The sequence below is a fragment of the Bos javanicus genome, chromosome 29 (assembly GCF_032452875.1).
Source record: "Bos javanicus breed banteng chromosome 29, ARS-OSU_banteng_1.0, whole genome shotgun sequence".
NCBI lineage: Eukaryota > Metazoa > Chordata > Mammalia > Artiodactyla > Bovidae > Bos > Bos javanicus.
In genome coordinates, this window is record NC_083896.1 from 32,621,889 (window position 1) to 32,645,359 (window position 23,471).

Genomic DNA, 23,471 nt, shown 5'->3' on the forward strand with positions numbered 1-23,471 from the left:
AACACGGTCCAAACCACAAAAACGACCAAATGTCCCCCCAATCCTGGCACTATGAGTGATCACTGCTTCTTTGCCAATAACAGCGTTAGCCCTGCTGCTGCTGCTGCTAAGTCACTTCAGTCATGTCCGAATCTCTGCGACCCCATAGACAGCAGCCCACCAGGCTCCCCTGTCCTTGGGATTCTCCAGGCAAGAACACTGGAGTGGGTTGCCATTTCCTTCTCCAATGCATGAAAGTGAAAAGTGAAAGTGAAGTCGCTCAGTTGTGTCCCACTCTAGCAACCCCATGGACTGCAGCCCACCAGGCTCCTCCGTCCATGGGATTTTCCAGGCAAGAGTACTGGAGTGGGGTGCCATTGCCTTCTCCTAGCGTTAGCCCTACACCAACTCTTCTCTCCTTCTTGGTAATGAGACTTATTAACATAATCACGGAATTACCCCTACTTCTTAACATCAAATCCTGAGCAGAGTATTGCTCTGTTTACTCTCCCAAATCACCTAGATTAAGCCCAAATTCTGTTTATGTGCTTTCTAAAACTCTTTTACGCAGAGCTCCTCACCATTCCTCGAGGTGCGTGTTCTCACTAGCTGCAACAAGCCAACCTTTTCAACTACTGCAGTATGCCTGGTGATCTTTGGCTGGAAGACATTGACGCCCCCAAAGGCAGAACAGCACAAGAAGAGAAGGTCACAAAGCCACTTTTACAACAATTAGTGATTCCATTCTACTGCTTCCAGAAGTCACACTCACATATGTACACAGTGCATGCTTTTGTATCAGGATGTGAAAATGAAGGACCAAATTTAAATATGAAAAGTCATTAAGGGACTTCCCTAGTGGGACAGTAATTAAGACTGCACTTCCACAGCAAGGAGCACAGGTTCAATCTCCGGTCAGGGAACTAAGATCTCCTATGCCTCATGGCTCAGCAAAAAAAAAAAAAAAGTTATTAAAAGGAGTTAAAATGTTCAAGTTCAGGCTTTGAATTCTATCTAGCTAACTAGTTTATAAGGGCTGCTGGTCATCCTAAGATTATTCCGCTCTTCCCACAAAGACCTGCATCACTTCCTGGCACCTGGATGGGGACCCAGCAGGAGGCGTCAGGAGATGCGACATTTCCCAGCCATCCTGGGAGTCTGTTAGGCCCACCCCGAGCCAGGTGTCTCTCCCATCTTCGGTGGGAACTTGCCTTTGCTGTGGAGTCAGAAACCTGCACTTTGGGAGCTAACACTAATTTTATGCGCAATTTCAATTTTGTTTTCTTGCTGTCCTTCAAAAAAAATTTTTTTCAAGTGTTTTGGGAACACTAGTATGTCTCAGCTCTGCAAAAAAAGACCTAAAGGGGCTTGCTTCATCTCTGCCTGGCTCAGAGTTTTGAAGGGAAAGCACACACCCCTGGGGGCTGTGGGTGGGCAGAGCAAGAGAGCCCTAGAGGATGAGAGGAACTCATGGAACTCACAGTCACAGAGTTGGGTCTTCTTGCCTTTTATGCTAAAGATTTTCTAAGTAGTCTATCTTAGTCTATCTTCTCAACTTCAGGGAGTTCTGCACTTTACCCAGAGAAGGCATTGCTTTGCTGGGTATGCGTGGATTGAGTCAGAGTTGAGAGGATAAACTGAGGGGGAAGTGAGGATGCACAGCTCAACATGAATGAAGAGAAGCCCAGTATTGAGAACAGCCTCTGCGAAGTGCGCGATGGCCATTAAGAACTGGGTGGAGGAACTCCTATCGGCATCCCGTGCGAACAGCGCCCTCTAGAGCACAGTTAAAACGGTGCCCTGAAGCAAGACCTCTGGGGCCAGGAAGCCCACAGTGCAGCCTGAATAGTCCATTGGCTTGTTTACTGAGAAGCCTGTATGGACGTGAAGCCACTTGACTCTAAAGAAGTGCAGAAGGTGATTTTAAAGCTTCGTGTGTGACTGGAATTTGCAGTGACCCAAGAGTCGCTGGTTTTGGGATTCCAGTTGGAATCCACCAAGTTGCCTTTGCTGGGTTCCAGACTGGGGGTGAAAGCACAGTAGGGAAGATACCTAGTAACACATAAGGAGATCCAACCAGTCCATCCTAAAGGAGATCAGTCCTGGGTGTCCATTGGAAGGACTGATGATGAAGCTGAAACTCCAATACAATGGCCACCTGATGCGAAGAACTGACTCATTTGAAAAGACCCTGATGCTGGGAAAGATTGAGGGCAGGAGGAGAAGGGGATGACAGAGGATGAGATGGCTGGATGGCATCACCGACTCAATGGACATGGGCTTGGGTGAACTCCGGGAGTTGGTGATGGACAGGGAAGCCTGGCATGCTGCTCTTCATGGGGTCGCAAAGAGTCGGACACGACTGAGCGACTGAACTGAACTGAACGCACAAGAAGCATGGTCATTGTCTAGAGGGAGGAGGGGTCCCTAGAGAATCCCAGGTGAAATTCCCTTCAGTCTGTCCCAGAACCACAGGGGACAAATGGGGTGAAAATGTCAGTTCTCAGACCTCCTTCATGCACTCGGGCCACACCTCCTGAGAGTCACTGTCCCAAATGTTGGATTCTAGTCTGGTGAACCTATAGCTGAACATTAACACAAGGATCCAAAGATTTCAGAATCCAGAGGATCCAGAGATTTCTGGTCTCATAGCCTTTTATTCTAATTACTATTCAAAAGAAACTCATTACAATGAAAATATCATTATACAAGTCTAGGTATATAATCCCATGAGTGTGTGCCTGCTCAGTCACGTCCAACTCTTTGGGACCCTATGGTCTGTAGCCCACCAGGCTCCTCTGTCCCCAGGATTCTCCAGGCAAGAATACTAGAGTGAGTTGTCATTTCCTTCTCCAGGGGATCTTCCAGACCCTGGGATCAAACCGGAGTCTCCCGCATTGCAGATGAATTCTTTACCACTGAGCCGCCTGGGAAACCAATATAATCTTTTGCTGAAACCAAAATCAATAGATGGTGTTCTCAAAAGATAGTATGTGAGGGACTTCCCTGGTGGGCCAGTGGTTAAGACTCTGCACTTCCACTGCGGGGGGAAGCACAGATTCAATCCCAGGTCAGGGAAGTAAGATCCCGCATGTCCCAAAATGTTTTGAGCAGTCAAAAACAAAGACAGTATGTGAACAGAAATTGCTTCATATAGTAAGTCATGTAACATATGATATATGCACTAGGATACTATAGATATGTGTTTGTTTTTTTCTTTGAATTTAAAAAAATTTTTTACTGGACTATAGTTGATTTACAATGTTGTGCTAGTTTCGGTTTTACAGCAAAATGAATCAGCTGTAAGTATACATACATCCACGCTTTTCTTTAGATTCTTTTCCCATGTAGCCCATTACAGAGAATATTAGACATTTAAAGGACTCCTTTACTGAATTATTATACATTATATTTATATGATTATATATGTATTTTGTTTTTATAATATATTTTATTATACATGTATGTGTGTTAGTTGCTCAGTTGTGTCTGACTCTGAGATCCCATGGACTGTAGCCCACCAGGCTCCTCTGTCCATAATTATATATATCATTATATATGTTATATAAATCATATGTATTAATATATAATATACTAGTCGGACACTGAGCGACTTCATTTTCACTTTTCACTTTCATGCATTGGAGAAGGAAATGGCAACCCACTCCAGTGTTTTTGCCTGGAGAATCTCAGGGATGGAGGAGCCTGGTGGGCTGCTGTCTATGGGGTCGCACAGAGTTGGACATGACTGAAGCGACTTAGCAGCAGCGTATGTTATATTATATAATAGTTTATAAAGAAAAGAATCATTTTTGCAAATGAAAATATCATCCTCTCACTTATGTGATTTGTACAAGTCCGTGTGTTGTGGGGATGTGTAGTTTGTTTTGTCTGAAAACTAGACACATCTGTGATAAAATGATTTTTAAGTCACCTCTCTCAAGTACCCAACTCAAATGGCACTGGCATTTAATAAAAGAATTTTAATGTTTACCAAGAGTTCTATTTATTATGTATCCAGAGACCCTGTTATTAGTCTGATCCTTCTAGTTCTCTATGGTTTGGGTTGGTATCACATCAATTCAGTCTTTCCAGCCCAGAAAGGAATGGATTCTATGTGGACTAGGGGCCTTGAATATGCTTTACTGAGTGTCTGCATCAAGAAAGTACACTTTGTTTTTGCAAAAACACATAGAACCCCAAACCTCAATGCCTCATAAAATAGTGGAGTAATTCAACTGATGCCTTGAGCTTGGCCCTGCAGGACTAGTAGTCATGAAGCGGTACCACAGGTGAAGGGTTTCCTGTGGGTCCAGCCTCACACCAAGAAACACGCAAAGAGAAGGCACAGAACTGAGTTTGGAGGGGGCATCTGGATGCCTTCCAGCCCCATATTCTAGCTTATGTTTCCTGTCACAGCCCTGGGGAGGGGCCTTTCAGGCAGGATGTAAGAGGTGGGTGTGTGGGGTTTGAATCTGGAGTTGGTCAGTCATTCTGTGGCCCTAACACTGGGTACCAGCCAGCGTCTCGGTGTGTCAATTTCCTCATCTGAAAAAGGGGCCCATCCATGTCTATTACAGATGAACAGAAAGAGCTCAGACGGCCCTTGAACTTGGAAAGTGATCCAGCCACTAATACCTTCAAGAAGGCGATCTCCAGTTCTGATTTCTCTCTCAAGTTACAGCCAGATGTTGAATGAAAGATCCAACACATCCTTATCTGTGATGCCTTGAATCCTGGGCTTCTCTGCCCCAGCATCCATGCTGCAGTAGCACTGCGCTTCCCATAAAGGTGCTGAGGAGGGCAAAGCTCTACCATAGGAAGCCGTGGCTCCGCCCGGGGGAGCCTGGAGGGTCAATGATTACCAGCATGGGCTTGGCTTCCGCCAAGCACAGGAGTTGCATTAATGGGGCGGCACGCCTGCATGCCAGCCTCCCACGTCCAAGAACTTTCTGGGAAAGCCCTGGAGGCAGAGGGAAGCAGAGCCAGCAGCCGGGTGCTCTCTGCCCTAGAACCGCCCTTGGGCCCCTGCTGAATTCCTCTCTTTGGGGCTCTTCTTGTCATGGGCAGGGCCCATCCCAGGAGACCCTCTCAGAGTGGGGATGAGGCTGCAGAGACCTCCCATCTGCCTCCTCACAGACTGCCAGGCGACTCTGGCAGCTGTCTTGAGCTGCTCTTGACTAGAGTCTGCCTCCGAAACAAGAAGGTGAATGAGAGAATGAGGAGAGCATCTCCCAGACTCAGAGCCCAACCAGACCTGCCCCTCAGAAGGTCAGGAGCCCACGCAGCCCTGCTGACGCATGTCCCCCAAGGCCTCTCTTGTTTTTTCACTCACTGGTGTGTATAATGTCCTGCAAAAGGTGAAGTGAAATTCCACCTTACTTCCTCTTATTTGCCCTTCTAGCATAATCAAACCCAATCACAAGAAGCTTTTCCATCTCAGAAATGGTACTTAACCACTCTGAGCTGCAACTTTTCCTAATAAATCAGTGATTATAACACCTATTTGTTGCCCAGGGGATTCACTGGAAAATACACACATCCATACAAAAACCGCTCCATGAATGTTGGTAGGGCATTATTCGTCTCAGCCAGAAAGTTAAACTCAAATGTCCATCTACTGGTGAATCAATCAATAAATGAGGTTTGTCCATACAATGAAATATTGAAAAGTGAAAGTGAAAGTCACTCAGTCATATCTCTGTGATCCTATGGACTGTAGCCTGCCAGGTTCTGCTGTCCATGGAATTTTCCTGGCCAGAATACTGGAAGGGGTGGCCGTTCCCTTCTCCAGGGGATCTTCCCAACCCAGGGATCAAACCCAGGTCTCCCACATTACAGATAGGATTTTTACCATATGAGCCATCAGGGAAGCCCCCAATGAAATATTATTCAACCATAAAAAGAGAATGAATTACTGATACATATTACAATGTAGAAAAACTTTGAAAGCATAGTACTAAGTGAAAGAAGTCAGATATAGTATTATTCCCTTTGTACAAATGTCCAGAATAGACGAATCTAGACACAGAGGTAGTTAGATTGGTAGCTCTCAGTAGGGTTGGTGAAGGGAAGTGGTGAGTGACTGCTAATGGGTACCCTGTTCCTTTTTGAGGTGATGAAAAAGTTCTAATATTGTTGGTGGTGATGGTTGCCCAACTTTGTGAATATACCAGAAACCCTTTAGAGGGATGGATTGCATGGTATGGGAATTATTGTATTGTATTGTATTGTATTGTATTGTATTGTATTGTATGGCTCAGCTTTCCAAGGTGGTAAAGAACCTGCCTGCCAATACAGGAGATGTAAGAGACATCTTACATCTTACATGTGTTTGATCCCTTGGTCAGGAAGATCTCCTGGAGGAGGGCATGGCTACCCACTCCAGTATTCTTGCCTGGAGAATCCCATGGACAGAGGAGCCTGGTGGGCTACAGTCCATAGGGTTGCAAAGAGTCAGACACAACTGAAGCGACTGAGCACGCATGCATTCGTATCGTATTGTATTGTATCGTAACATATCCTATCACATCCTATTGTATTATTTCAATAGAATTTGTACAGGAAAAATCCATGTCAAGGACCTCTTGCTCAGCGGGGACTCAGGAAACTGTCCGCCATCCACGTCCCGTCTCTCCATTTCTTAATCCCATTCCTCCCTCCTCCAGCACCCCCTGGGCCTTTATGGGGTCCTCGGCTGAATTTGGCCCCTTCCTCCTACAGCAAGTGGCCATGGTGATTCGGGAGATACCACACCCAAAATATTTCCTTGGTCACAAGAGCCTGGAGGTACAGAAAGATGCTTCTGCTGATCCTCCCCCTCAACACAGGCTCTGGTGGCAAAAAGAGGGACCGCGCCTCTCCCAGCATGTGTGGGACAAATCCTCGGCCCCTGCCACCCCGGCCAGTGGTGACCACTGGAGCAGCCTAGGTACAGTGAGATACCGCCCCACCGTCCACCCTGACCTGGGCTCCCCGCACCATGCCCCTGACCTGGCAGTTCAGTCTGAAGCCCGTCAGCTCTGTCCACTCTGCCGCACAGCTCAGGGCTGGAAGTCCAGCCAAGGACTTGGCTTGGGAGCCGGGTCTGCTGTCCTCAAAGCATGGAAGGCGCACGGACTCATGCTGTCTGATGGGATGCACGAGGCCTTGAACTTGTCAGGCTGCAAGTGTGGGCCACCCCCGCCCCCACTCCCTGACCCTCTCTCTCACACTCACAGGAACTCAGCTCCATTCCCTCCCGCCCTCTCCTTCACTTGGTACCTTTTTAATCTTCATTGTTTTCTGGAACTTTTTTCCTTGCCCATAGTCCTTGCTCTGTTCCTGGAGTCAGTAACCTGACCTATAAAATTCTTACTTAGATTGACCTCTCTGGAGATGCGGTGACCTCACAGATTAGCCAGAAGCCCATGGGACCATAGAAACCCCTCCTGGCCCCACATTCCCATAGTAGTCCTTCCCTCCGCCCCGCACACACATGAAGGAGGGTGGAGAAGGGGAGCTGAAGCATGGGTGGGGTTCTTGGCTGCTTTCTTGGTGACAGCTATGGAGAGAGCTGCGTGGAGTCCAAATTCAGGGGGCCTCTCAAGGAAGAGACAGAAAACTGCCTACTGTGGAGACCTGGCGGTTGGCCCCTTTCTCAGGCCCCAGGTGGGATTTCTCTGTATGCTTCCTGAACACAGGCCATTTCTCTCTCTACAGATCGCAATGACCTCTTTGATGACGTACCATCAGGACCAAGCCTGGACCATGATAAATAAACGATGTTTTGAGGACAAAGAAACTAAAGCACAGCCCCTGTCCTGTGATGAATGCTAATTCCCAACCAAAAGGGGGGCCAGTCTACCTGGAGAGCACAGGCAGGTGTCCCCGACTCTCTGAGCTTGAAACACCGGATCTGGAGTCAGACTTGAGTTCTAGCTCTGCGATGCCTGGATGCCCGGATGCCCGTCTGAGCCGACTGCCTGTATTTTTACAGGGTGTATTTCCCAAGGTAATCGATTAAACCTGGAAAAAATCAGAACAGAAAGTCACTAAGAGAAGTTTAGGAGTCATACAGACCCTGGGGCTTACTGTGAGCTATGTTTGCTTCTTCCTTCCTTCCTTTCTCTCTTTCTTTTCTTTTTTTTTTTTTTTCTGTCTTGCTCCTCTGTCTAGCCCTGAATTGCAGAGCCAAAGCCTCTGTTTTCTGGTTTACTTTTCCTGTCCATGACACTGCCAAGAGCTATACCCTTTTTCATCGATGGGTTTTCACAACATCATTTTAGTTCTGGTCTGGTCCCCCTCACTGGGGTTCCCCTGCACTGCCCCCGGGATCAGCCAGAAGGACTGCCACTAGGAATTGCCCAGAGATGGACCAGGGGCTTAGCGCTGACCAGAATGCCAGCTCCCTGGCACCTGGCGGGCTGTGGGTCTGTGGGGTCGTGGGGCCCAAGCTGTGAATGCTGAGACTGAGAGCATCACTGCAGAAGGCCAGCGGGTGGGGTTGGCAAAGCAAAAATGGGGATGAACAGGTGTCCCTGTGGTAGTGAAGGTCAGGCTACAAGGTGATATGGACTTGATTTAAAGCCTACTCCTTCCACTTGTGAACAGGATAAACAGCTTTGCTTCACTGAACCAGAGTGTTCTCCATGAAAGTGGAGTTAAGAACGCCTGTTTCTCAGGCTGAGACGAGACCCAGGGTAAGAGCACCCCATAGCGGATACAGAATGTGGAAACCTCAATGAGGTCAGCTTCCTTCCATGCCTGGCAGAGATGAGGAGCCTCCTCGAAGAGACGACCAGAGATTGACTTGGCATTTGGGGAAAAATTGGAACTCCCAGGTCTGAATTTGAGCAGGCGGCCGGCTCTCCTGCCAGACCCAAGGACGGACTCGGAAGGGCCCCTTGAACTGCAGAGGAAATGCAGGGGCGGGAGGGTGTGCTGCCTGGGGGAGATGCCAGCCGTGGGAAGTGTTCTTCTGCCTCTGCTAGCCCTGTCTTCCCTGGCTCTTCAAGAAGTCTCTCCCCTCAGAATCTCTGGGAGGAGGAGGCAGTGGGCTCTGGGTTGCTTTAAGGGGGCCTGTAAGGAGCATTTTTGTACACAAGAAGCCCAAAGGGAGAAGACTTTGTTTATTTGGCTGCTTGGGAAAAATAACAAAGCTGGGGGGAAAGGACTGAAGATCAAAAAGAAAAACACTACCCATAAAACGATCAGATTAGATTAGACCACGAAGATCTAATTATGCCAGGCCAATTGAATTTCCTCTGAGGTTAGCGTGACCAGCTTTCCAGAAGCAGAGGCAGCTGGGGTGCAGGGCTGTGACTGACGCCTGGCATGTCCTTCTTCCGAACACTCTTAGCGGGGGGTCAGTCCTGTGACCCCCGGGTGGGCATGTGAGTGCATCTCCACTGGGCATCTTGGGCTAAATTCCACTTCCCAAAGAATGTCTCTAGAATCCCCTTTTCTTTCTTAGCACCAGCACAGCTTATTATATATTTATCTTGTTGAATGTGTGCCTTCCTCAGCTCTGTCAATGGCACAACTATCAAGGAAAACTTCATTCAACCTTGATTCTTCTCTGTCTCTCATCCCCACAGTCAATCCATTGGCAAGTCTTCTCTGCTCTTCCTACAAAATACATTCAGAACCTCTCTGCTCTCTGGGCTCCATCTTCTCCAATCCCACCATACTCCAAACCACCATCACTCTTGCTTTGGCTATAGAAATAGCCTGCTGTCTCTCTCTCTCCTCACTCTGACAACTTTCCCCAGGTAGAGGAGAAAAAGATCAGAGAAGCCAAGTTATCACCCCAAGTTCACAGAGCTGTGCTGGGCTCAGTCATTTCAGTCGTATCTGACTTTTTGCCACCCCATGGACCATAGACTGTCACGTTCATCTGTCCATGGGGTTCTCCTAGCAAGAATACTGGAGTGGGTTGCCGTGCCCTCCTCCAGGGGATCCTCCCAACCCAGGGATCAAACTCATGTCTTCTGACTCTTCTGCATTGCAGGTGGATTCTTTAACAATGAGCCACAGAGGAAACCAGAGTTCACAGACCTAGAAAGTGTGCATTCAGCTCACTGTAGCTTTCTCTGTTGTGATATGTGTCCACTGACTTAATAATTAGAAGAAACTTATTAAAATGCATCTCTTTCACTGTGACTTTCTGTGGCACAGATGGAAAGCTGGCAGTGTATTCCCTAAAAGGTCTCCATTCCAGCCAGGCAGCACTCCTCTCTAATGTGGTTGGAGGCGCACTGAAGGGTTTGACTTTGCTTTACAGAATGGGGGTGGGAAGGTTGAAACCAACCCAGAGGGAAAAGAATACATGCTTGTTGCATGTCTGCACATGTAAGAGCCTGCGGTGGCGGCTTGGCAGAAACTAGTCCATTCGATCTTCAGTGACCCCATGAAATAGGTATAATGGTCCCTATTTTATGGGATGAGGACACTGAGGTGTGGAGAGGTTAAGCAGCTCAGGTGGGCAGAGCTGAGATGGGAACCCAAGCCTTCCTGGATCCTCCTACCGGAAGTTCCATGAAGATTGAGTGAGTTCTGATCTAAGGTCAGGAAGGAGAGGCAGGAGAGCTTGGGGAGAGACAGACCCTCCGTTTCCTCTCTCTTTCCTTCCTTGCTTGCTCTTCCTTTGCTTATTCCTTCCTTGTGTTCCTTCGGTCAATAAATATCTACTGAGAGTTTATCACATGCCCGGCTCCAGGCTGGGAGTGGGGATAAAGCATCAACAAGGTTGGTGTTCAGGGAGGTGGAGAGCGCAGGACAGATAACAAAAAGAACTAAATAAACAGGGTCATTATAGATGGAGATAAAGGCTGAGAAAGCTGCGGCAACAAGGGGTGACCTTGACATTAGCAGCGAGTAGAAGGCCACTGAAAGCCCAAGATGGTGGGGGTAGTAGCAATGCCAAGAGGAGAGGGGGCAGGTCCTCCCCAGGCTGGGGGGTGCTGACCTCACCTGCTGGTTCCAGCCCAGGGTTTTGCTCGGACACATTTCAGGCAGAACCAGGAGACCTCGCCTACCTCCACTCCAGGATGGGCACAAACCCAGCTTCCGTCTTCCCATTTGTCAAATGACAATCATAGCACACCTACCTTCCGGGCCATTATAGCAATGAAATGATGTAGTGTTTGGGAGAGTCCACGTGGATGAGTGATGAGCTGTATAAGAGTTAGAATCGTAGTTAAGAGAGGGTTCAGTTAGACACAAGAAGAGCTCTGATGGAAAGGGTGATATGATGTGCATCAGGTTTCCAATGAAGAATCTTCTCCATATGGACCATTGAAAATAAAAGCAATCAAATTAGCAGATGTAAGCTATTGTATATAGACTGGAAAAACAACAAAGCCCTACTGTATAGCATACTATATATAGTATATATACTATATGTTTTATATATATATATATAGTATTATATGATATATATATATATATAGTATAATATACTATGGTATACTATATTCAAAATCCCATGACAAACTATAATGGAAAAGAATATTTAAAAAGAAATGTATGTATATATATTTCTTTTTAAATGTTCTTATGTATGTTGTTATTGTTTAGTTGCTAAGTCGTGTCTGACTCTTTGGGACCCCATGGACTGCAGCCTGCCAGGCTCCTCTGTCAGGAAGATTGCCTGAAGAAGGAAATGGCAACTCACTCCAGTAATATTGCCTGGGAAATCCCATGGACAAAGGAGCTTGGCGGGATACAGTCTATGAGGTGCCAAATAGTCAGACACAGCTGAGTAACTGAGCACACACACACACACATATATATGTGTGTAACTGTATCCCTTTGCAGAAATTGACAGACTTTGCAGAAATTAACAAAACATTATAAATCAACTATATATTTCAATGAAAAATTTTAATAAAATAATGCAGAATTTTTCAAAGAAACAGAAGAATTTTTCAATGTAGACGTGACTTGCAGGAAGAGGCAACATAAAGAAATCAGGAAGTCTCTTTGCTAGTAGTACATCAGGGATTCTAGAAGGTTCTATATGAGCAACAGTGAAGGTATTGCCCATCGGACCACGTGTTACACACAACCCGTGGGGATGTGCCTGGGCCCCTCCCCACCCCACCTGCCACAGCCCCACTGCCCAGGGTTACCCTCATGAACTCCCGGGTGGGGGACTGGGGAGCGTCCACAGCGCAGAGGCAAGACTAGCATCTTTCTGTGTGTGCTTGCCTTCTCTCCGTCCCCCAACACAGCCGGGCCTGGAAATGGTTCAGCATCTGGACACTAGTCACCAGCAAAATATGCATGGCCTTTACAGTGTCTGCATTTGGAAATTAGCCTGTCTGTGGTCTGGCTGTTGGTGTCCCTGCAGTCCCCTCATCCTCAGGGCTAAGCCGGCAAAGACAGCACCCACTGCACCGTCAGCTCTCGCCCAAGCTCTGTCCAGAGTGAAGCAGGCGGACAAGCGGATTAAAGAGGCCTGCTTCCCAGAACAGCATCCCAAGAGAGCTGAGGAGGGGGACGACGGTCCAGGCAAGGGTGGGGTCTGCAGGGCTGACACCCTGGGGAGAAGTGCCCCAGAGCCTTTGGAATAGAACAAGAGTAACAGCTAGATGATGCGAAGAGCAGCCTCACTGGAAAAGACCCTGATGCTGAGAAAGATTGAGGGCAGGAGGAGAAGGGGCCGACAGAGGATGAGATGCTGGATGACATCACCGACTCAATGGATATGAGTTTGAGCACACTAACTTCAGGAGGTAGTGAAGGATGGGGAGCCTGGTTGCTGCAGTGCATGAGGTTGCAGAGTAGGACACGACTGAGCAACTGAACAGCAACAGTAAGAAGGCAATGAGGGGCTGGTGAGGGGATAAAGCATCTCTGGGAGCTCTAGGACAGGAAGGAAGCTTTGAGGTGGCTCATTTATGGGGTAGACCCAGGCTGCTTGAAGAAAAACTTAGCCAGGGGAGATGGTCAGAAGTGGCTGTTCCTCCCTGGTCCAGGCTTAAACTTAGAAGCAGATAGCTGCACCTTCAAAACACCAGAGAGAGTGGGATTGTGGAGGACTCACCTACCTGGTGCAAGAACATGAGATCAAGAGTGAGGGGCTCGTGACTGCCTTCTGCCCCCGAACCCCTCCCCTGAGAGCCAGGTGTGAGTTCCTGTCTGTGTAAAGAAATACTTCCTTCTGAAACCCATCCCTACCACTCAGCACCTGGACACCCAGCTTCTTCCTGATGCCTAACCCACATCCTCAGGCTGAGATTTGAATCTACTGTCACCTAACCTTCAGCAGGTGTGAGAAAACCAGCCCTCTCCATGTTAGAAAGCAATTTTAGCCCACATCTCTCATCGACCTTCTCAAATGACAGCCTGTTTCTCAGCTTCCCTTCACTGTCACTAGACTCAAATCCTTTGGAAGGAATTTGCCCACTCCATGCCAAGTGATGAATCTCTCTGCTCACATCGCTCTGGGCACAAGCCTGGCCTGGGCCCTTTTCCCTCCCCTCCCCACACTCCCACTCACAAGTTCCTTAAAGAAGCATCTTTGTCTGTAAAAATCCAAAACGACAAACAGCTTCAGAGGCCAGAGGAAGGCATGTGCGATAAAAAGGTAAATAAAATCCAAACCTACAACACACTTCTACTTCTCAGCCAGCCCCTTTCCCCAGGAGACTTCATCTTGTCCTTGTCTTGACAGTGGTGAGCGTCCGCACAGCTCTCACTCCCAGTGGTCTAGGACAAAGGAGTGTGAGAACCTAGACTCAAAGGTTTGCTCAGAAGGGTGCAGGTAAGCACTCTGAGTTAGAATCTCTCAGAGGTACCCTCTTTTGCTGTTGTTCAGTCACTCAGTCGTGTCTGACTCTTTGCAATCCTGTGGACTGCACCACACCAGGCTTCCTTGTCCTTCACCATCTCCCAGACTTTGCTCAGACTCAGGTCCATTGAGTTGCTGATACTATCCAACCATCTCATCCTCTGTCACCCCCTTCTCCTCCTGCAGCATCAGGGTCTTTTCTATGAGTCAGCTCTTCACATCAGATGCCTCTCTACTCCATCAAAAGGGATGGAGCAGTTGGGACAGTGGATAAGTCTTCTCTCCTTGACCCCCTCACCCCCACCTCACTGGGGCAGCCCAGGAAATAGACTGGGTGGGAGGGGAAAGCCCAGCCCCTTCAGACAGAATGTGCCCCCACTCATGCTTCCCTTGTTCTTTCCTGTCTGAACTCCCAGGAGCCTGAAATTTCTGCAAGGAAGGGACAGGGTGCTCACACTTTGGAAAAGTCGGGCACATGGTGGAATTCCCCAGAGGTCTTCCTAGGTGATCCTCTGACCACTCCTGTGACTTATCTCTGACTGTCTCCACTCCATGCTTGATTCATCAGCTGTCCCACCCTTCCCAGCCAGCCTCTGAATCCCCTGGTCCCTGAGTTGGTCGAATGCCTTCCAGCACAAGACTGGGATTACTGTTATCTCTCCCAGCATCTCACCAGTGACTTGGACTCCTAAAGGCCACACCGCACAGAATTCTTTTCCTGTGAGAAGCTAGCAACAGTTCTTCATACTTTCCGAGCTCTGTCAAGCCCCTCAAGGACACGTGGCAGATCTGGACAGAGCCAGAAAGCTCCCAAGAATTTAATCAAGGGCAGCAAAGCATGAGTCTCCCCCGAGGGTAGTCACCTGAGAGAGCGGTGCTGGTTCCAGCTGCAAAGACGGTTTAGCCTGTTGCTTTCAGTGGTGTTGTGTTGCATATTTAAATCTGCCCCTAGGGATACAGTAGCACATTGGTATACCGCCCTGCCCCCCATAGATGAAATTCCCAACCTGACCCAAGAAACATTGATGGTTGTGCAGTTAGAAAAGAGAGAGGGGCCGCAGATGGACATCGGAAAATTCTGAATATATGAAAATTTCTGGTTTGTATTTCAGAGTACTCAAAACGAATGTTCTATTAAAGCCTAAGGGGTGACCTGCCTCTGTGAGTGTTTAGGAGTCTGGGTAACTGCAGCTTAGAGCCTGGGCAGACACACGGCCACCAGAGCAGACCACACACAGGGGGACCAATTTAGGAAAAAAATGACAGGTTACCTTGAGGGAGGAAGTCATCAATCTAAAGCCCTACATGGTGAATTCAGATTTCTGCTTTTCCTGTGGGTTCTAGAAAGTCTTGGACTCTTTTAGGCCTTAGTTTCTTCTTTCCTACCATGAGTGAGCTGGAGCATTTGAACCCTTAGGATGACTCTTTAAAATTAGTTATATATGTGTATGTGTGTAAGTAAATTACTTTGCTGTACACCTAAAATGAACAACATTGTAAATCAACTACACACCACTACAAAATAAAAATCTGCCAAAAGAAAAAAATTTTAGCTCCCATGATTTTTTTTTTTAATGGGATGGCACTGGTTGGGTTTTATATAACAGCCAAAATCCTTTTAGAGTTTTTGAGAAGGAACTATTCCTTGATAGGATCATCTTTAGATGCTCGTTGGTCTTGAATTTGCCCGTTGTCTGCATTATTCTTGGCTTCTTTGTGTTCTTCAGACAGAACCAGGGACTTTTAGGGATGAGGACCTCCCTCCCATTGTCTGCTCATGGATTCTGACAAGGCATCGGCAATGATGGGGAGAATTCTCTGAACACCTTTCATCACAAAGCCAGCAAGGATGGCTTAGGACCCTCCATATGCAGCAGGGAATAGAATTCTCTGAGCCCCATGACCTTGGGTTATGTTTTGTTTCTTGTTAACTTTTCTAGGTCTACCTCCTACATGTCTCCCATGAATTTTTCCTTCATCTTTTTTTTTTGAAGGTATTTGCTTTTGCAATGGCAACCCACTCCAGTACTCTTGCCTGGAAAATCCCATGGATGGCGGAGCCTGATGGGTCCATGGGGTCCCTAAGAGTTGGAGATAACTGAGCGACTTCACTTTCGCTTTTCACTTTCATGCATTGGAGAAGGAAATGGCAACCCACTCCAGTGTTCTCACCTGGAGAATCCCAGGGACGGGGGAGCCTGGTTGGCTGCCGTCTATGGGGTCGCACAGAGTCGGACACGACTGAAGCAATTTATCAGCAGTAGCAGCAGCTTTTATTCCATTTTTTTTTTCCAGTTCCCACATATGCTCCCTGTTTATTCATGAAGATTATGAACTATTAATACCTGATCAAGCCAAATCACCTTTGCTGTCTGGAGCAGAGCTAGAATTACTCGTGAATCATACATAATCCAGGAGATAGAGTAGACTGGGAAGATCTGATCCTTTTCTCTCTTTTTTTAGATTTTTTTTTTTTTTCCTGGTACTGACTCTCTTGTGGCTTGCAGGCTTAGTTGTCCCTTGGCATGTTCCCCAACCAGGGATCAAACCCACATCACCTGCACTGGAAGGTAGATCCTTAACTACTGGATCACCCAGGAGGTCCCTGGTTCTTTCTCTTTACTTTTGGCTTTAGACTAAGTCATCACTGCCTGGTACTTTGTCTTCTCAACCTATATAATTTTAATGATCTTATTGGCCTTGAGATGAAGGTAGATGGATGGTCCCTTGGAGCTATTCCTTAACGCCTTTATCAGGCTGAGCATCACCTCCACCTCTGAAAAGGCTGAGCTGATGTGGAGGAAAGTGATGGTGGCAAATAGAGCCATTACAACTGATTAACGTAGTCAACTATCCTCAGTTAACTATTGAACAAACTTCAATTTCTATGCGAAGAAATTCACTCAACTGGGCTTGAACTTGCAACACAAAGTATATTCTGGCACAGTCTTCTTCTCAGGCCTCACAGAAACTAAGCTGAAACACTGTGAGTCCTTGTGGGGACCCCAGGAGTTACTTCATCTCCAGGAAAAGGAGTCCTAGGGGCCCCTGAAGGTGGCTACTCTGACATGAGGATGTCCACACTTAAAGTCCAGTGTGCTGTTTCCTCCAGGTATTTTGAGCTGTGAGATCTCAGTATTCCACAGCCTGTCACCCGCCTGTTGAGTGGAAGGGGGAGGGACGTTTGGTGGATCTTGGGGTCAGATGGACTCACTGCCTGTGGGACCAGCCCTGAGCATCTCAGATGCTGTGATAGGATGGGGGTCACACGGACTCAGATGCTGTCCTTTCCCCATCATGGCCAGGAGGGCCCAGAGTGAGTGACCATGCCTGAGATGTCAGTGCCTCCACTGACCCCAGCAAGGGATAATCATCTTATCAGTGTCATTCTGTTCCCTGTAGCCCGTTGGAAAGAAACTCAGGAATTCTGACTTCACTTATCCTCCCTTTCTCTCCATCATTTTGCTGTGCTGTGTGCTTAGTCACTTAGTTGTGTCCAGCTCTTTGAGACCCCATGGACTGTGGCCCACCAGGCACCTCTGCCCATGGGGATCCTCCAGGCAAGAATACTGGAGTAGGTTGCCATGCCCTTCTCCAGGGGATTTTCCCAACCCAGGGATTGAATCCAGGTCTCCCGCATTGCAGGCAGATTCTTTACCATCTGAGCCACCAGGGAAGCCCATGAATACTGGAATAGGTAGCCTATCCCTTCTCTAGGGGATCTTCCTGACCCAGGAATCGACCCGGGGTCTCCTGCATTGCAGGCAGATTCTTTGCCAGCTGAACTACCAGGGAAGCCAATACTTCCCTGCAAAATGGGCCTGAAAATAGACTGACTCATAGGAATAGGGCTTCCCAGGTGGTGCTAGTGGTTAAAAAACCTGACTCCCAAAGCAGGAGACATAAGAGACATGGATTTGATCCCTGGGTCAGCAAGATCCCTTGGAGGAGGGCATGGCAACCCACTCCAGTATTCTTGCCTGGGAAATCCCATGGACAGAGGAGCCTGGTGGGTCACAGTCCATAGGGTCACACAGAGGTGGACATGACTGAAGCGGCTTAGTATGCATGCATGCATAGAAAAACCCACATGGAAGACATCTCAGCATCTGCTCAGTGTGAGTGGGGAATGCTTTGCAGCAATTAATGGTGCATAGAGTAATCTTTTTAGAACCTTCACAGAGGCCTCTAATGCTCAGTGATTCTGTTATTATTTCTAATATTGTCTCAGCTGTTTGCTCCACAGTTGGGAGGGACACATTTTCTGCCCTGCCTCCTAAGGGTTGACAGCGGGGCTCAGCAGAGACCTAGAGCAATGCCCTGTCTAGGGCTGGGCACTCGGGGTAAGGAGAAGGAAACACAGGCTCACTTTGCTGAAGACGTGCTTTCTCGGCAGACAGGCAGTTGCTCATTTTGGTGATGGAGGAAAACAAATGACCAGGGATTTCACTTCTGAGGTGGGGGTCCCTGAAAGGCCAGCCCCCTAGCCTACACAGTGCCCACCTCCCATGAGGTCCAAGCCTGTTAACTTATTTCTCTGGGTTCAAGAGGCCATGTGGCTTGAGGGTAAGTATAGAGAAAATGCTTTTTTCTACTCAAAGTTTGCTCATCATTTGGACTTTGGGGAAATTTACAGAATGAGACCAGCTAACCCTCAGGTTCCCATGTTCAGGGCTATACTTCATCCTCGCAGCCAGAGTGCCCCAAATCTTGTGCATTCTGCCTTTTAGTAATTTCCCAACTGGTTTCCAGAAATTGTCTTATCCCAGCCCAATTCACCTGGCACTTTGCACACAAAGCAGCTTTTCTAAGTTGTAAATACGACCTCATGTGGCTTCCCACTGCCTTCAAGACTGTGCTGCTCTCGTGGGTATCGTACACAAGGTCCCTCATCACGGGCGCTCGCCCTGCAGCCTCATCTTTCTTCTCCCCTCCCCGTCCACCCACTCCAGCCACAGTAGCCCCACATCCCCTGAAGATGTCACATTTTCTCATGCCTCTGTGTTTTTGTAAATACTACCTCGTATTCAGGAATGTCCTTCCTCTTGCCCCCACCAGTCCCATCCTGCCCACCCAGGGAGTTGAGGACTACCCTTCCACACAGGCAGTGATTATATCATGACTACATTGGGCACTTGCCCCACTCAGGTTTAACAGTCTATCTCCATGTACCCAAGCCCTGAACAGTAACTGCCATGAGAACAAGGGCTATTCAATAATACCCAGGACTTCGCAGAGCTCCCAGAACACAATGGGTGCTCATTCTAAGCTTGTTGAAAGGCAAATGAGGAAAAAATACCTGTATGTCTAAGACTAATAGTAATGCAGAGGGCAATGATGAAGAGAAGAAAATAGGATGAGCATCTTGAATTTTAGAACCAAGAGGAGTAGGATTTGGGTCAAACTCAGGCCCTATAAGCAATCCCAGGGAGAACTCAAAGAGGAAGAATTAAGAAGCATTCACGCCATGGAAACCACGGGACAAGTAAGAGGCAAAGCATGTGATCAAAGCTGATTCCTTGGGAAATCACTGAGCTGTGAAAAGGTCCAGGGTAGATTTGTAACCTGGCACAGAAAAAAATGAATTGCTGGGAAAAGGAAAGAAGACATGCATGAGAAATCCTGACTCTCAGCTCTGCAGAGCATTTCTTGGCAATTACAGCATCTTATGTATTTAAAAAAAAATACACAGAAAAAACGCCACCAACAGCATCAAAGCTCAGAGAACCATTTACAAGTCATCCGCTCCCTGTGCTGACCTGCAGATTCAGCCCGCACCTGAGCTGACTTGAGGTCCTCCTTACTGAGGGATAGGGAAGGGGACAGGAAGCATCTTCGTGCCTTACATATTAAAATAAATTTTTTTTCTAATGGTTCATTACTTCACAAAGCACCCCTCCCCTGCCCCTCACCGTGTTTGGAAAAACTGAAGCTAACTTAGTGAGAATACATTTTCAAAAAACAGGCCAGAGTAAGGCAAGACAAGCTAAGCCCACGACCGAAGGGCATCAGGCAGTGGGCTAAGTTAAGTCCTTGTCAAAAACAGCGCGCTTCCCGTCACCGTGCCTGGCTCCATCTGCATGCCCAGCTACAGTAAAAAGCAAACACGTTCTTCCTAAACCTTACCAATTGCTAAAGACAAATATTTTTGGAGCCGCTATGCACAGCATCTGTACAACATGGTTGTTTGGAGAAGGGGACTGCAGATCTGCTTGTTCTCAGGCTTGTAGAAAGCAGAGCACAGGGAACAGGTGTCGTGCACCGTCAGAGCACCCATACGGCTGACACTGAACAAACCTGGAGGATCCCAGATGACTTAACTTGGAATCAAGCAACATTTCATCAAATGAAGGAAAGGCATTTGGGTGCAGGTAAGCCAAGCGTCTTATTAATACTAACGTGTTCCACTCAAACAAGGCTTCAGCCTCTTGCACAGTGGACCTCGCTAGCACCTTTGTGTGCATGCGTGCTAAGGCACTTCAGTCGTGTCCGACTCTTTGCAGTCCTATGGACTGTAACCTGCCAGGCTCTGCTGTCCTTGGGCTTCTCCAGGCAAGAATACTGGAGTGGGTTGCCATGCCCTCCTCCAGGACTAGCACCTTACCCTCTGCCAAAATGACAGCAAAGGCAGAGAGAGGTCTGCCCTTGCAGGGGCTAACGCTGTCAGGGACACAAGTCCATGCAGGTCTCCACCACCATGAGGAGGCAGTGAAGCTAGGCATGACACTCAGGGCTGTGGAACCACGAAGGGCGGCCAGGACGGAGCTCATGGCTCATCATTCATTTGCAAACAGAAGACCCACAGCATCAAGTGAGGGAGTTAAAATCACACCATTATAATCTGGGAACAGAGAACAGTCCTGTCTAGATTTGAAATGGGGAAATGAAGACTAAATTTCCACCAGAATCAACTTCTTCTTTCCCCAAAGGGGCAATATGGCATTTCTCCGCTTACCTCATGGATTGCCAGCATGAATGCAGAGACAAAAGCTCAGTTCCTTGGTCCCCGAGAGAGCAGCCAGGTCCTTGACGTGAGTGAGTCCTTGCACCTTTGGTCCCAAGAGTTTGGATGGCACGGGTGAAGGGGCCCAGGGCCCTGTTGGTTTTTATGAGTCTGTGGGTCAGCTCAGACCGGCTGCCAACTCATCTGTATGCAATGGCTCTCAAAGAACACAGTTTACTTAGAACCGGATTCAACAAGAGGAGGCGTGGCGGGTAAGTGGGCAGGATACAGCAGAGGTGTTGAGCCGCCAGGGCTAATTATGAGGGATCTGTTTATGGAACTGTACTGGAACCAGTGTGCTGCGGCTGAGTGTCCCAGACAAACACACGCACGAAGGCTAGATGCTGCCGGGTCGGGGAGGAGCCCTTCAAAGCTTCTGCTCCATGACTCCTCTGTGGTCACAGCTCAGGCTGATCTGACTGTCCCTTGGCCATCATCACCCACCGTAGTTTCAGTTCAGTGTAGAACTCTGTAGCCAAAGATTTACAGTAGAGCTGACTGGGAAGGAAGCCCTAGAGCACCAACTTTTCACCTGGGGACAAGGTCCTAGCTTCTCTCCCTGGAGTCTAGAGTAGAGAGTGAGGTCATGGAGGTGACAGACTTGGCACGCACTTGGCATTGAGTAAATGTTCCAGAAATCAGCACACCCCAGGGTCTGCTTTCTTTCCTTCTTCCCATCCCACCCTCGAGGGTCATCTCACTCTGGCTCACACATCTTGTCTTATACTCTCTTATGGGTGTGACACAGGGGTCAGTGTTCCCCCTGCCCTGGTGGTCTTTGTGGGCCTTCACTCACTCCACTGCTGGTCACCACTGGAGAATCAGAAAGCGGTCCCCCTAGTAAACTGTCACTCTGCACTCGTGGAGTATTGGGAGGTCAATACAGGCACCCTTCACCCTCTGGTCTCCACTTAACACCTCAGCAGACTGTTGTTGTTGTTCAGTCACTCAGTCCTGTCCGATTCCTCTGTCCTCCACAATTCAGCACCAGGGCTCTCATCTTCAATTTCAGAGCAGGAGGCCAAGGAGCCACAGAGTCCCTGGGTCAGCATGAGTCACAGAGATACCTCTCATTCTCCCAATCAGCCTCCAGATAACTGAAAACACGAACACATACCTCTTGCAAAGCTAAACACTAATTCTCCAGTCAGTGCAGAACCACTCAAAATGAGGAAAACAAAGGGTTCCTTAAGTGCCTCATTCATTTGCAAGTCAGGTCCCTTGCAGGATGGAGCCAGAGCGTCTCATTATTTTGGAGAACAGGTAGCTATTTTACCTCCATTCCCCCTCTCCCCTTGCCCCCCATTCAGACCAGCCCCTGGGGACCAGCTGGGAATTAGAAAGAGGGTGTTGCTAGGCAACCTGGAGGGCAGGGCTGCTGACTCTCCCAGTTCCAGGCATCTTGCTCATAATAGGGAAGGTGAATCAGATGGAATATTGCATCTTCCATAGAACCAACATGGATCGTTTTCTCAGTCTCTCCTCCTGCCTTCATGGGGAAGTCCTGCTCCTGCTCCCCCATCTGCTGCTTCTCCCACCTCCGTGGTCACAGACACAGTCCTCCTTGCCCCGGCAGCCTGGGACAGTGAGCAGAGGGCCTTTCTCCCTGGCTTTACCCAGGTCCCACTTTGCTGGTGCTCACAGGAATTAACTCCTCAAACACAGCCTGGAGCCCCAACCTCCACACCTGAGCTGGGGGACCAGAGCTCATGGAAGGCTTTTCTTTTCCTTTTCTTTAAAGAAATTTGGAGCATTGCAAAGGTATTATTCCATTCATGACTAATATTCCAAGGGGAGCAACTTATATAAACAGTAGGTCTTTGGAGGGGCTTCCCATGTGGCTCAGTGGGTAAAAGAATCTGCCTTCAATGTAGGAGACCCAGGTTTGATCCCTGAGTTGGGAAGATCCCCTGGAGGAGGAAATGGCAACCCACTCCAGTATTCTTGCCTGGAGAATCCCACGGACAGAGGAGCCTTGCAGGCTATAGTCCGTGGGGTCTCAAAGAGTCAGACACGGCTGAACGACTAAACAACAGCAGCAATAAACCTGCAAGCTGTCTCCCTGCACACAATGGGGAGGGGATTCCCTGTGTCCCAGGCTACTGCCTTCTACAGATGTGGCTGGCGTCCTCTGATTCAGGAAGGGCAGGAAAGGCCATTCCACAACAAGCAAACACATCATCCCTCAGACCAGCCTCCAGCTCCTGAGTGGGCAGGACAGAGGGACTTCTGCTGGAAGATGTTCTTTCATCTTTGTGCCTCGGTTTTTTTTTTTTTTTTCTTTTAAGAGAACCAGTGTCTGGTGAAAGAGATGGTACAATGTGAACATGTCTGCCCCAGAAGAGAAGTAGGTTATCCCATTGAGGTGACAAAAAGGCAAGAGCACCGTCACACGGGCTTCCCAAGGAATGGTTTTGAGAAGCCCGTGTGCAAGAGATGAAAAGCTTTCCTCCGAAACACTGACTGCCTTTTGAAGAGGGTAGCACCCCCACTGCCCTGTGAAAAATTCCAGGTCAAGGGACATTAAAAGAAAAATAGGGTGGAACAAAGGGAGAATTTTGACAATTCTGTTTCATTCACTAAAGGCTTGTTGAGGGCCTTTCTGTAGAAGCCACAGCACCAGGCACTTGGCGAATTACAACATGAATAAATCATGGTGCCTGCCTTCAAGAGTTTAAGGCTTCATAGAGGAAAAGACATCACGGGCACAAT

General features: G+C 48.2%; 1 protein-coding gene across 1 annotated transcript in view; it reads right to left on the reverse strand.

The window, feature by feature from the left end:
* Window positions 1–22,053, reverse strand: part of KCNJ1 (potassium inwardly rectifying channel subfamily J member 1) — a 32,930-nt gene extending 10,877 nt beyond the window's left edge. Inside the window, exons 1-2 of the mRNA XM_061406419.1 lie at window positions 20,712–22,053; window positions 7,826–7,986 (exon numbers count right to left, since the gene is read on the reverse strand). The gene's annotated coding sequence lies outside the window, so the exon portion shown is untranslated. The remainder of the gene's footprint in view (window positions 1–7,825; window positions 7,987–20,711) is intronic.
* Window positions 22,054–23,471: the final 1,418 nt, after the last annotated feature.